Source organism: Rutidosis leptorrhynchoides, chromosome 4 (genome assembly GCF_046630445.1).
Source record: "Rutidosis leptorrhynchoides isolate AG116_Rl617_1_P2 chromosome 4, CSIRO_AGI_Rlap_v1, whole genome shotgun sequence".
Taxonomy (NCBI): Eukaryota; Viridiplantae; Streptophyta; class Magnoliopsida; order Asterales; family Asteraceae; genus Rutidosis; species Rutidosis leptorrhynchoides.
Window position 1 is genome coordinate 93,769,698 of NC_092336.1, and position 13,978 is coordinate 93,783,675.

Here is a 13,978-nt window from a genome sequence, read left to right on the forward strand (position 1 = left end):
ATGATTCGTATGACAATTCTCGTTAAAAGATGCAGATAGGTAAATGATAGGGTTTTGATAATTATAATGATTTTTCAAAAAATTAAAAATCAATGAAGTTGTTGGTAAGTTTATTGCTAATGTGATGGAACATAAATGGTTCCCTGGTAATGATGGTGAAAGGGCAACGTATATATCAAGGTTGTAATAAGGTTGTTTCGACTGAAAAGTCGAAGTTGACTTGCTGGAGCTGTAACAAAACTGACTACTTTGGAAAGGAACTGAAAAGTCATTTTAGCTAATAAATGCCAAAGGGTCTGACACGTATACGTGTTAAACTATGACTTTGGTTTTATAAGTTTTTCAGGTACATAACTGTGGGTAACATGTGGTTGGATCATCATCTCGATTGTTCATTATTTGAAGTGTCTTCAGGAATTTTGGAGGGTTTGAACACAGATTGTAATCGTTAATATACATATGATGTTCTAGCACAGTTTTGGAGTCAAAGTATAACTTGGAAAGATATAGGAATCTAAGAGTGATGATACTGGTTATATTTCGAATTGAATTCTGCGATTTCAAGATCAGCATATGTAATTGAAATTGAATGAGTATGGTTGTTTTGATTTTTATAAAAGAATGTGTATTATTGAGAAAATAGTGTGTATAGTTGTTGATTACTGAATCAGATTCGAAGAATGTACCATATTAATTGTGAATTTATATATCTCTCGGGTATTACCTACCCGTTAAAAAAAATTTCACAAATAATATTTTGTACAAAAGAATTTTATTACAGTCTTTACGAAAATATATATGTGTATATTTTCTTTAGATGTAACATAGATTTAATGAGTTAATATTAAATTAAACTCATCTGATTTATGGTTGAAACTAGAATTGAGTAATCTCTAAAACTTTAGAAATTACATAAGTATTTCTTCAATAATATTATGAATCAATACTTCGTTATTTGTTGATACATGATGCTGGTTTTTGTGAAATTCTTGTGAACTTCGCCAGGTATGAATGATGTTATTTGGAAAGTTTCGAGTACATCGATGATGAAAGTGTAAAATCAAACATATATTTAAATAATACACTTGGTTTATTATGAGTTGGAATTTATTGAATTGAGACAGAAATTGTAGCTAACGAAAGTTAAGTTGCGGATGAAGGACGTACCTCATTGCATATTAGTAATATGGATTAACCGAGTAGTTAAGATTTACACATAATAGCTTAGTATGGAAAGATTTATTTTGATCTCAAAATTTATATATATATATAAAATATACATATAATTTCTTCAGAGGGAGTGAGTTAATACTTCATAACTCGTTGATACAATATAAGCGTTATTGATTCGTAATGACTCCACATTGATTCTTGAACTGACAGAGTTTGTGATGTTATAGGTGCTGCTGATTCTGATGACACTAACGGCACTGACTGTGATGGTGATGCTACGGTACTGTTGATGCTGTTGGTAAAACAAGTCTAGCTTATAAATCACGTATCATTCTTGTCAGGGTTTCTACTCTTCCTTCTATCATTTCGATTCACTCATCTGATTTATGGTTAGGGTTAGAATAGATAATCTTTAAGACTTTGGAGATTACATAATCGCCGCGGAGTGTTTCTCCAATGAAGTTATGAATCAACACTTCATCGTTTGTTGTTGTTGGTATTCCTTGGTATCTACAGGGCGTATGACATTGGTGCTCGTGGGCCAGATTGTAAAATTGAGGTTTACGACGCGGTTGTGGTTGGGGGTGGTAATGGTACTGTTGGCGTTGATGATGGTAGTACTGGTTATACTGCTGGTGCTGCTGCTGGTGTTTGTAACCTTTGCACCATATTCTCCAAAGCCACTACCCGAGTGCAAAGCTCGTTGACTTCTTCTATTACACCGGGGTTATTGTCGGTTCGGACGAGCGGATAAATAAAATCTAGAATTTGATGTAGTATATAATCGTGATGAGATACTCTGGAAATGAGAGAGAAAATGGTGTTTTGGACAGGTTCGCCAGTAAGTGCTTCAGGTTCTTCGCCAAGAGGGCAATGTGGTGGATGGAAAGGATCGCCTTCTTCTTGTTTCCAATGATTGAGGAGGCTACGAACCCATCCCCAATTCATCCAGAATAGGTGATGACTGATTGGTTGATCCATTCCGGTCACACTGCTTTCGAAGCTTGAGTGAGATTCCATTTCGGAATCCGAGTGACTTGTACTGATGACAAATTCCATTTCGTACGATTGGATAAAGGATTTTTCGATATAAAATGATTTTCCAGCTATCGGGTGATATTCTATTTACATAGGATATATATATATATATATAGATCAAAAGATTTCGTAGATTACGGAAGAATTTGCGGGATATGTCATGCAAAGTTTAAAGTAACAGATATGATAAGATATGATTTAGCAGATACGCTAAGATATGAATTTTATCTATACACTACTCATACAATTAATGCAGTAAGATGTGTCTAGACTAAGAATGATAAGCAGGCAATTTCTGACAAAAATGATAAGTAAAACTTTTGACATGCAGACACGGTCAAAGTCCAGACTCACTAATGCATCCTAACGACTATCAGTTAGACACACTAATGTAGACCTGGTTCGCTAAGACCACCGCTCTGATACCAACTGAAAGGACCCGTTCATATACATTATAAACGATTCACAATAGTTGATTACATCGCGAGGTATTTGACCTCTATATGATACATTTTACAAACATTGCATTCGTTTTTAGAAGACAAACTTTCTTTTCATCTAAAGTTGATGGCATGCATACCATTTCATAATACATCCAACTATAATTGACTTAATAATAATCTTGATGAACTCAATGACTCAAATGCAACGTCTTTCGAAATATGCCATGAATGACTCCAAGTAATATCCTTAAAATGAGCTAATGCACAGCGGAAGATTTCTTTAATACCTGAAAATAAACATGCTTTAAGGTGTCAACCAAAAGGTTGGTGAGTTCATTAGTTTATCATAATCCATCAATTCCATAATTTTAATAGACCACAAGATTTCCTTTATTCAATAATCATACACTCGCAAGTGTTTAAAAATCATTCATATGGATTGAACACCCGGTAACCGACATTAACATCATGCATATAGAATATCCCCAAAACAGAAATTCATCTGTATAATATAAACTCGAAGTACTAAAGCATACCATTTTCCAGTATGGGGGAGTTAGGGCCCGTAGATCTACCTTTAGGATTCGCGTCAATTAGGGTGTATGTTCCCTAATTCTTAGGCTACCAACCTAAAAGGGGTGATATTCGATTCGATAATCCAACCATAGAATGTAGTTTCGATTACTTGTGTCTATTTCGTCAAACATTTATAAAAGCAGCTCATGTATTCTCAGTCCCAAAAATATATATTGCAAAAACATTTAAAAAGGGAGCAAATGAAACTCACAATACTGTATTTTGTAGTAAAAATACATATGACGTCATTGAACAAGTGCAAGGTTGGCCTTGGATTCACGAACCTATATTAATTATATATATTTATATGTTTGATCAATATCTGTCTAACAATTTAGGTCAAGTCGTAGTGTATCACAATCCTAATGCTTGAGACTAAATACGCAAAAGTCAACAAAAGTCATATTGACCAAAATGTCTTCCAAAATTTATACATGATTATTATATAGTTTAAATATAGTCGTTTTATATATTTAAATATTTTTAACAGATTTTATTAAAGTAAATAATATAGTTCTTTTATTAATAAATAAAATTTTATATTAAAATTTATATAATAAAAATATAATTTTATATATCTTAAGTAATAAAATTTATAAAGTTCATTTAATATCATAAAAATAATATGATAGGTATTATTAATGTAATTATATTATACGTAGTAAAATATCTTTGTATCACATATTTATTTGATAAAATAATATTGATAATAATAATAATAATAATAAGTAAAAGTTGCATTATTTTGTAATAATTATTATTATTCTACTAATAAAAATAACAATAATTATATTTTCTAAAAATGATAAAATGATAATTTTTATTAATAATAGTACTAAAATGATAATAATAATAATGATGTTTCATATTAACAATGATATTTTTATTAAAAATAATAATTTTAGTAAAAATGATAGTTTTAATATTAATAATACTTTTAATAACAATAATAGTAAAATAATGAAAACGATATTTTTCCTTTAAATCAATATCTTACAATATCTTAATTTCATCATGATACTCATACTCATTATTTCCTAATCGTTTCGTTTAATAGCTTTTAGTCGTCTTTTATATCGCGTTCATATTAATAATAATAATAATAATAATAATAGTAATCATAATAATGAGATGTTACTAATATTATTTTTAATTATAATAATACTTTTTTTTGAAAGGCAGTTTTAATTATAATAATACTAATAATAATATTAATGATAATACTAATAACTATTTGAATGATAATAATAATAATAATAATAATAATAATAATAATAATAATAATAATAATAATAATAATAATAATAATAATAATACTAATTATAACCTTAACGGCAATAACGATAATAATAATAACAAAAAATAACAATAATATCTTTTATTAATAACGACAATGATAATAATAATAATAATAATAATAATAATAATAATAATAATAATAATAATAATAATAATAATAATAATAATAATAATAATTAGATTATAACGATGATAATAACGACGATAATAATAATCATTTTTACAAAAATTCAATTGACTATAACTTTTAAACCGTTCATCGAAACCATTCGATATCTAAATGAAAAGTTCTCAATTTTTCGCTAGCTTTCCAACGACATGCATATCACATACCTTATCTTAATAGCATATGTATTTAATTCAAGATTCGACATAACCTATCTAACGACAATAACGAATGTATAAGCATGCATAATCCTATATACTCGAGCACTAGTCAGGGATACACTAATAATATATAAAAGTTAAGTTATGAGGGCTCACGTATCAATATTGAGATTCATTATTGCAGGAAAAGTACGTAGACACAACGGGGATGATAAATACTAGTTTGACTCACGAGCAATACTCCCAAACCATACCCATAACCTCTATAGTTATAACCCATAATTTTCTTAGCTCTATCCCGCTCGAAAAACAATTTCGAAATCACTCGGACAGCACTCCGTCGTAATATTTTATGTATACTAATAATATCTTGAAATAATACGGAGTAAATATATATATTTAAATCGATTGAGAGAGTTTAGAGAAAATACTTTCAAGTTTCTATGAAATAATGAAACCTATTGAATTCTATTTATAATAGATTTTTGAATTATTAAAGTATGAATTATTAAAGTAAATTATTAAAGTATGAATTATTAAAGTGAATTATTAAAGTATGAATTATTAAAGTGAATTATTAAAGTATGAATTATTAAAGTGAATTATTAAAGTATGAATTATTAAAGTGAATTATTAAAGTTAAAGTAAAGTAAAAATAAAGTAAAGGTAAAGTTTAAGTATAGTAAAAGTATAAAACTATGTACGTATAATACGCATATAAATATATATAATATTAATTTAAATCATTATATATATTTAATAAAATAAAATATAAATATCGTTATCTTTATCATACTGGTTAAGTAATGAGTTGTCAAAAGTGGTTCTAGATATTTATAAAAGTTATATACATTTTAATAATAAAGTTCTTTTTAAACTGAAAACGTTTTTGTACGTTTGAAATTAAATCAAATAAATATGATAATTTTGTTTTCCAAAACTAAATATATTTAAGAATCATTTTATTTAAAGGTTAAAATAATAGAAATCGTTATATCATAAAACGTTTTAGAAAAGTATAATCATATATATTCATAATAGGTTTCAAGTTTTTAAATTACAGTCTGTTGGTGAAGTATGAGATAAAGTTCAAAGGTTAAATAAACGTATGAAATCATCTTAATGAAAAATGTCGAGTTACTTAACTTGTCGATATCCAACATCTAAGTTATTTACACTCCATGTTCTTACTTATAAATCACTTTACCATTTTTCGAATGTTGTTAAAAAGAATAGATTTCTTAAATCACAGTGGACCTCATAACATGGACCCGTAATCATATCACAATGTATCTGATAAATCAATCATTTGATATTATCTTCTAATTCCATCGATAAACATATTGAAACAAATACGTTCGTGTAAAGTATTATACGTTTAATACTTTATTAATATTCTCAAGTTATAATACATATATACATATATATATATATATATATATATATATATACATATATATATACATATATACATATCTATTTATATATAACGGTTCGTGAATCGTCGGAATTTGGTCGAGGTTATAATGAATGTATGAACACAGTTTAAAATTCTTGAGATTTAACTTAACAAACTTTGCTTATCGTGTCGGAATAATATAAAGATAAAGTTTAAATTTGGTTGGAAATTTTCGGGTTGTCACATACTCGGGGCCTTGCGTGAATTTCAACGGATAGAATATTGTTTTGTTTTAAGAGTTTAAATCTTACGATTCATAAATTCTACAAAGTGCATTTTATTATTAATGCGGAGGTTATCTAAAGGATTTAACAAGAGTGTCATTGATTATGTTTTCTCAGAAAGAGATGATGACGCTATACAAGCATTTCAATACACATGAAATGGGTTATGAATAATAGTGAGCTTATTTAAACCTTGAGTGTTTATGCCACAATATTAGAGTAGACAAAATAGAGAAGAGTTCATGAAAATCATAGTCATGAAATTTGATAGAGATCGTCATTGTTTACAACAAGAATGATGAATATGAGTTGAAAAATAGAGTTTTATCAACATTGGGTAATATGGATGAAACGATTCGATTATAGGAAGAGTATAAACGAAGCTATCATAAAAGATTGAAATGAGAAAATTAAATGTTCGTCTTAACTTTTGACATAGCTAAAGTTGATTTCCGGAATTCAAGGGTTTTAAAGAAATCTTCATAATCTTTATAAGATTTGATTCTCCAGTAATTAAGAAAATTAGGATTTTCTTTGATTAAATGCGGTGAATTGCCTCGATTGTTGTGTTTGGAATTTTTGCTATAAATTAGCTTCTTCCGTTTCATTATCTTTACTACTTCTATACTTTCTTCCTCAATTCATACTTCCAAAGATTGTGAAAATGCTTCATCCAGTTCTAATTCTGGATATTTTTCTGACTATCATTTCTGTCATTCTTCTTTTTCATTTACCACCAGAGGAATCTGTTTACTTCTACTATGCTCTTGGATTTATAGTGTTTTTAGTTCTCCCGTGTCTTTATATTGCTATACGCATTGATATACACGGTTTGTAATTTTGGTGTTGTTATCGGACTTTATATTTTCCGTTATATGTCGGAGCTCTTTGCTTTTTTATTCTCCTCTCGACTCTAAGTAAAACGAGTAATGGTCCAGAATTTGTAGGTATGAAGTTTCGAATGATCATAATATACAAAGCAGAATGAAAGGTAATAGCACGATTTGATTTGTCAAATTACCAGAATATCCGGAAAAGATAGAACTATCAAGAAAATATATTCTTGATATGTTTAGAGATTTAAGTAGAATGTAAGAGTCGTGTAACATGGCAAATGATGATTATAAAGTCTATGAATCATCATCTTCCATTAAAAATTTAGCATGATTTACTATAATATAATCACGTTGGCCTGACGTCATTATATTATACTAACTCATGCTTCAATTCCCAACACTTCTTCAAAACATTTATAATTTAAACTTGAATTTTACAGAATATAAAAACTAAAACAGTTTACTTTATGATGTGATAAAGATATCGCAAAGAGATAATTAATTGCGAACAAGAATCGTTATGAAGATATCTTCAGAAATATAGAGGATATTTATAAAGAAAGATATGGTGATATCTTAGAATTTCTAAGATCGAATGATAATGATGGAAATTCTTCTGTAAAGATTTAGAATGCGTAAAAAGATCTTCTGTGATTTCCTTCAGAAATCGAATCATCTAGATTCTTTGGGTATAGGTTTTAGTCCTTGTAATTTGTCCACAGCTTCCTTCATGTTTTACTCAATCCGTCTTTCAATACCAGATTCTCTTTTGAGCTTTTCTAATGCACTATTCTTTATTATCAAGCTTCTGGTCATTAAGACCATCTACGGCCTTTGCTGCTTCATCAGCTTTAGGGTTAACGAATCTGAATTGTTGGTTATAGTTCTAAGGTGTTTTCAAGAATTTTGAAGAATGTACAATGTAACATATTAATGTGAGATATAAACATTTTTCGGGTATTACCTACCCGTTAAAATATTTTCACCATCAACAGTTTGTACAACAGAATATTTAATTACAATCTTTATGATAATATACGTACATATATATTTTCCTTCAGATGTAATCATGGATTTAATGAGTTAATATAAGATTAAACTCATTTGATTTGAGGTTGGAACAAGAATAAATAATCTCCAAAAACTTTTAGAAACTACATATTCTCTGCAGAGTATTTCTTCAATGTAGTTATGAATCAATACTTCTTCGTTTGTTGTTACTGGTATTCCTTGGTATCTATGGTGCGTATGATGTTGATGCTCATGGCATAGATTGTGATGTTGAGGCTTGTGATGCGGATGTTGTTGTTGATGAAGCTGATGGTGCTGATGCTGTTACTGATACTGATGCAACTGCTGGTGCTTATAATGCTTGCTGTGTTGATGATGTTGGCAGTACTGTTGAAGCTGTTGTTGATTCTGGTAGTGTCGTCAGTGCTGGTGATGTTGACGATACTGCTGGTGGTGTTGCGGTTGTTGTTGGTATTGCTTGTGGTGTTGGTGATGTTGGTTATGCTGCTGGTGCTGCTGATGCTTGTAGAATTCGCACCATATTCTCCAGAGCCACCACTCGAGTGCGAAGCTCGTTGACTTCTTCTACTATTCTGGGATGATTGGCGGTTAGAACAAGGGGGTGAATAAGATCTAAAATCTTCGATATTATATAATCGTGACGGGATACCCTGGAAAGAAGAGAGAAAATGGTGTTTCGGACTGGTTCGCCGGTAAGCGCTTCGGGTTCTTCACCAAGAGGTGAATTTGGTTGGTGGAAGGGATCACCTTCTTCTTGCCTCCATTGATTGAGTCGGCTACGAACCCATCCCCAATTCATTCAGAACTGATGATGGCTGATTAGTTCGTTTGTTCCAGTTACGCTGCCATTGGAGCTTGAGGAGTTCGAGGAATCCATATTATGTGTTTGGAGTAGGGTTTGATATGAAATGAGTGTTGGATGCTGAATGATATATTCGTCTCCTTGAATACGTATATATAGCAAAAAGATTTCCGTAATTTACGGAGGAAATTTAGGAATAGTGTTTAGACAAAGTCTATTGGAATAGATATGATAAGATATGATGTGTCTATACTCCATTTATGCAATAATGGCAGTATGAAGTGTCGAGATTTAAAAATGATAAGTATGTAATCCGATAAACTTTCGATTAAAGACTTTCAATTCACAATGGCCTATTCAGGTTTAGGGGCTTGAGCTATAGGATCCTTTAAATCGGTAATCCAAACCCTTCCATTCTAGAGTTTCGTAGACGCCATCCATCAAGAAAATTCAATGATCAAAAATAACGAGAAAGCAAAGATTTTGAAAGTTATGAATATGAATAGTAGAGATTTCAAGAATCATGGATAACATTTCATGTAATACATATGTAATACACAAAACCATGATAGATGACAAAGGAATGTCGAGAATTTCAGAAATCATGGTGTCGCATTTAAATGTGGTGGTGGAATTGGATAGTACTTAGGAAAGTGAGCAGAGTTCTTAGATTGGCTCGACATTCTAAGATAAGTAACGTTTCTAAAGTATAGTGTAGCATTTAACAGTTAAAGGCAACAATTAAAGGCACTATGGTCAAGGAAAGTTGTAGTCCTACATTGCTAAGGTACCTAATAGTATAAGGCACACTTAAAATGCAATCCTGGTTCTCTACAACAACCTGCTCTGATACCAATCTGTCACACCCAAAAATAGGGCCTGGGGTATTTGTGACTAATTATATCAAATCACAGTTGTATAAACGAGAATGACTCTATATGAGATGTTTTATTGAGTTTTGCAGCGGAAGATAAATAGATTACTTTGTATTTAAAGCATTGAATGTTTTTAGATGAATTGGTAAGTAATGCATAAAGACTCCAAGCATGGCAAGAAATCATCATCAAAGCAGCAGATATACAGCGGAAGCAATATTTAAGTACCTGAGAATAAACATGCTTAAAAAGTCAGCACGAGGTTGAGTGAGTTCATAGATTTATTATAAATCAATAGTTCAGTATAGTATTAGACCACAAGATTTAAGTTTAAAGTTGATTGATACCCATCATATCAATCTAAAGAGTTGCTGTAGTTTGTAATATCGCGACTAAACAGAATTTTACCCCGAGACACCTTGAACAGTCAGTGTCAGTTTGAATCATTATTATGTAACCAAAGACCAGAGGTCAAATGATTAGAGACGTTACTCTCAATAGCGCTATTCATAATAACTAAGTTTGCGTTCACCAAGCAATTAACGATATTACGGCAGGGATTTAGCATGACAAAGCACGTATTCAGCATAAAAGTTTGAGTACTTGTGTCTAACGTAAAACAGTTATAAAAGTTGCGCATGTATTCTCAGCCTAAAAATATAGATAAAAAGGGAGCTATGAAAACTCACGATACGATAGTTTGTATGATATGCGTATGATAGCACTGAATAAGTACAGAGTTGTCCTCGGATTCACGAACCTATATCATTTGTATATATATTAACACATATACTCGTAATCGAATAAGTTTATATTATTAATGATATAGTTGTTATATTTAATAATTTATAGATTTCATTAACAACTTAATATATTTATTTTATATACCTTGTATAAATAATCAATGTTTAAAATATTAATATAGTTTTGTTATATATGTTAAATATATTTTTATATAACTTGGTAAAATAATACTGATAAATGATAAGTTGTATTATCTTTGTAATAATAATACTAATATTAGTAGTTATAATAATAATGATAACAGTTTTAATAAAAATGAAAAGTTTAATAATAATAATCAAAATTATAATTTTTGGTAAAAATACTTAATAATGATAATCATATTAATAATAATAATAATGATAACATTAATAACAATACTTATAAATATAAAATGATACTAATACTAATAACAATGATAATAATAATAATTTGTATTGTTTTCAAAATAATAATAATAATTCTAATCATAATAATGGTAATAATATTTAAAATGATAATAATAATGATAGTTAATAATAATACTAATAATCTTAATGATATTAATAATAATACTTTTAATGTTGTTAGTAGTAATAATAATAATAATTGTGATAATAACAACAATAATAATAATAATAATAATAATAATAATAATAATAATAATAATAATAATAATAATAATAATAATAATAATAATAATAATAATAATAATAATAATAATAATAATAATTTTTTAAAGAAAACTACCTCAATTAAGCTTTTATAAAAAGATTTGCTTCGAACCGGGCTCGAACCCGCTACCTCCCGTTCACCAAACAAACACCCCAAACCGTTCCTCCATTACTTTCTTTCTGATTAAATTTCTAAACTAATTATACTTAATCTGTTTTCTGTTTCACTTCATCTTCTTCAAACACAATTCGGCCAGAACAATAAACTTCATAATAGAGAGTATTTGGGATTTGATTTAGGTCTTAAAATGGAACATATAATAATTGAATGTGGGTGAATTGGATTAACAAAAAAATTAAACAGCAACAGCAGAAAAATAAAAAAAAAATATACGCGTATGAACTCAAACATTGATTGGGATTTTAAGGAAGTTTTAGACTTTGATTCCTTCATGAAAAAGGTGCTAAATCATTATTAGAAACTATAAGAATCCTTAATTTATTCTGAAACTTCAAAATAATTACGAATTTTGTGATGAAAAAATTAGTTGACTTTTTATATACGAACTTTGACCTCAAAATTTGAACTCGATAGATTGAATTGGGTTTTGAAACTTTCCAGATAGATTGAATATAAGATTCCTAACATGACTGCAATTTTAGATTTTTAAATTGAATTTGAATTCGAAATATGACCATTAAGATGAAGAACAGAGTCGACGGTTTTTAAAAAAAAATATATATTTATGTTTTGATTTCCTGAATTGTAGTAATCTTCCATGGTATATAAATGATAATGATAATGCTAATCGAACGTGTAATGCAGTAGTCCTAAATACTTTGTTTAATGTTAATGGTCGACTGGATTTAAATCAAGAACAAAAAATAAAATAAAAAAATAAAAAGTAATTTCACGATGGATAAAAAGCAGAGTGACGATTTAAAAAAAAAATATCAAATGCATTAGAGATCTTGACCTAATTTAGGTATATACCTTTTTCATTTAATTAATATACAAATTAACAATAATTATAATAATAATTATAATAATAATAATAATTGTATTAATAATAATAATAAGTATAATAATAATAATACTTTTAATACAACAATAATTTAAATAACAAGAATAGTGATATTTGTTGATAATTATGTTAATAATAATAATATCATTAATAATAAATGATATTTTTATAATAATACTTATTTTAATAATGATAATGAATAAATAATAGAAATTATAATTTTATTATAAATTATAATATTGATATTAATAATGATAACAATAACACTAGTAATAATAATAATATTACAATTTAAATGTATCACATTACGTTATATATTGCAAGTAATAATATAACTAATATTGATATTGATATTAATATTTAATATTAATAATAATAATAAAAGTAATATCAACAATATTACCTTGTATAAAATTTTACATTTCTAGTTATAACAATTAAGTCATGTTTATATATATATATATATATATATATATATATATATATATATATATATATTTAAAATTATTTGTTCGGGAATCGTCGGAATTTGTTTGAAGTTAAATGAAGTTATGTAAATATTTTGTTTAAATTTTATCAGAAATTTCTGGGTTGTCATAGTAACCTTAAGTCCAATTGTTCTGTACGATACGCTTTTTCAGAATCAAGTTTTAGGTAGTGCGTCATTTGTGATAAAGGGACGGGTTTCAACGTATGATTCTATCCTTTATCTAGTGACAACGGTTGATATTTCAAATAATAAGTTTTCAGGGTTAATCCCTAATGAACTTTTGTCACTTTTGGGGTTAAGATACTTGAATCTATCTCATAATGATTTAATGGGACAAATTCCCAACATGTTTTAAAAAATGGGAATGTTTGAAGCGTTAGATCTGTCGGTTAATCATCTTAACGGAAAGTTTCCTCCGAGTTTCACAGTGCTAACTACTTTAAACTCGTTGAACCTATCATACAACAATCTTGTTGGAATAATCCCAACGGGCCCGCAGACTCAAACGTTCGTCGAGTCTAGTTTCATTGGAACTGGACTTTGTGGGTATCCTCTGTTGGATATAGTTTTGGTTAGAAGAATTGGATATGGTTGCATAGTATTTGTGAATGATGTTATCCCACATAGGTGGGAGAAAAATTTGAAGGGGACTTGCTTGGTTATAAAAGAGGGGTTAAATCTTCATTCCAAATTGCACCAATCAATACACTTTAAGTATTTGATTATTTCTTTCTTTCTTACCCTTGTTTCAGAGTTGTATTAGTTAAATATTTTGGAGAGTGTATTTGGCTTAAGAGAGTTGTCTATATCATTGTAACAATTTATGATATAGTGTATTTCTCTCTTTGGGGGCCGGTGATTTTTCTCCTGTCTTGGAGTTTCCACGTTAAATCTTGTGTTGTGTATTGTTCTTATTTCTTTACTGTTATTGTTGGGATGGGTG

General features: G+C 28.6%; 1 pseudogene; it reads left to right on the plus strand.

Moving 5' to 3' along the window:
* Window positions 1-13,978, plus strand: part of LOC139840818 (receptor-like protein EIX2) — an 83,984-nt pseudogene that overhangs the window by 53,257 nt on the left and 16,749 nt on the right.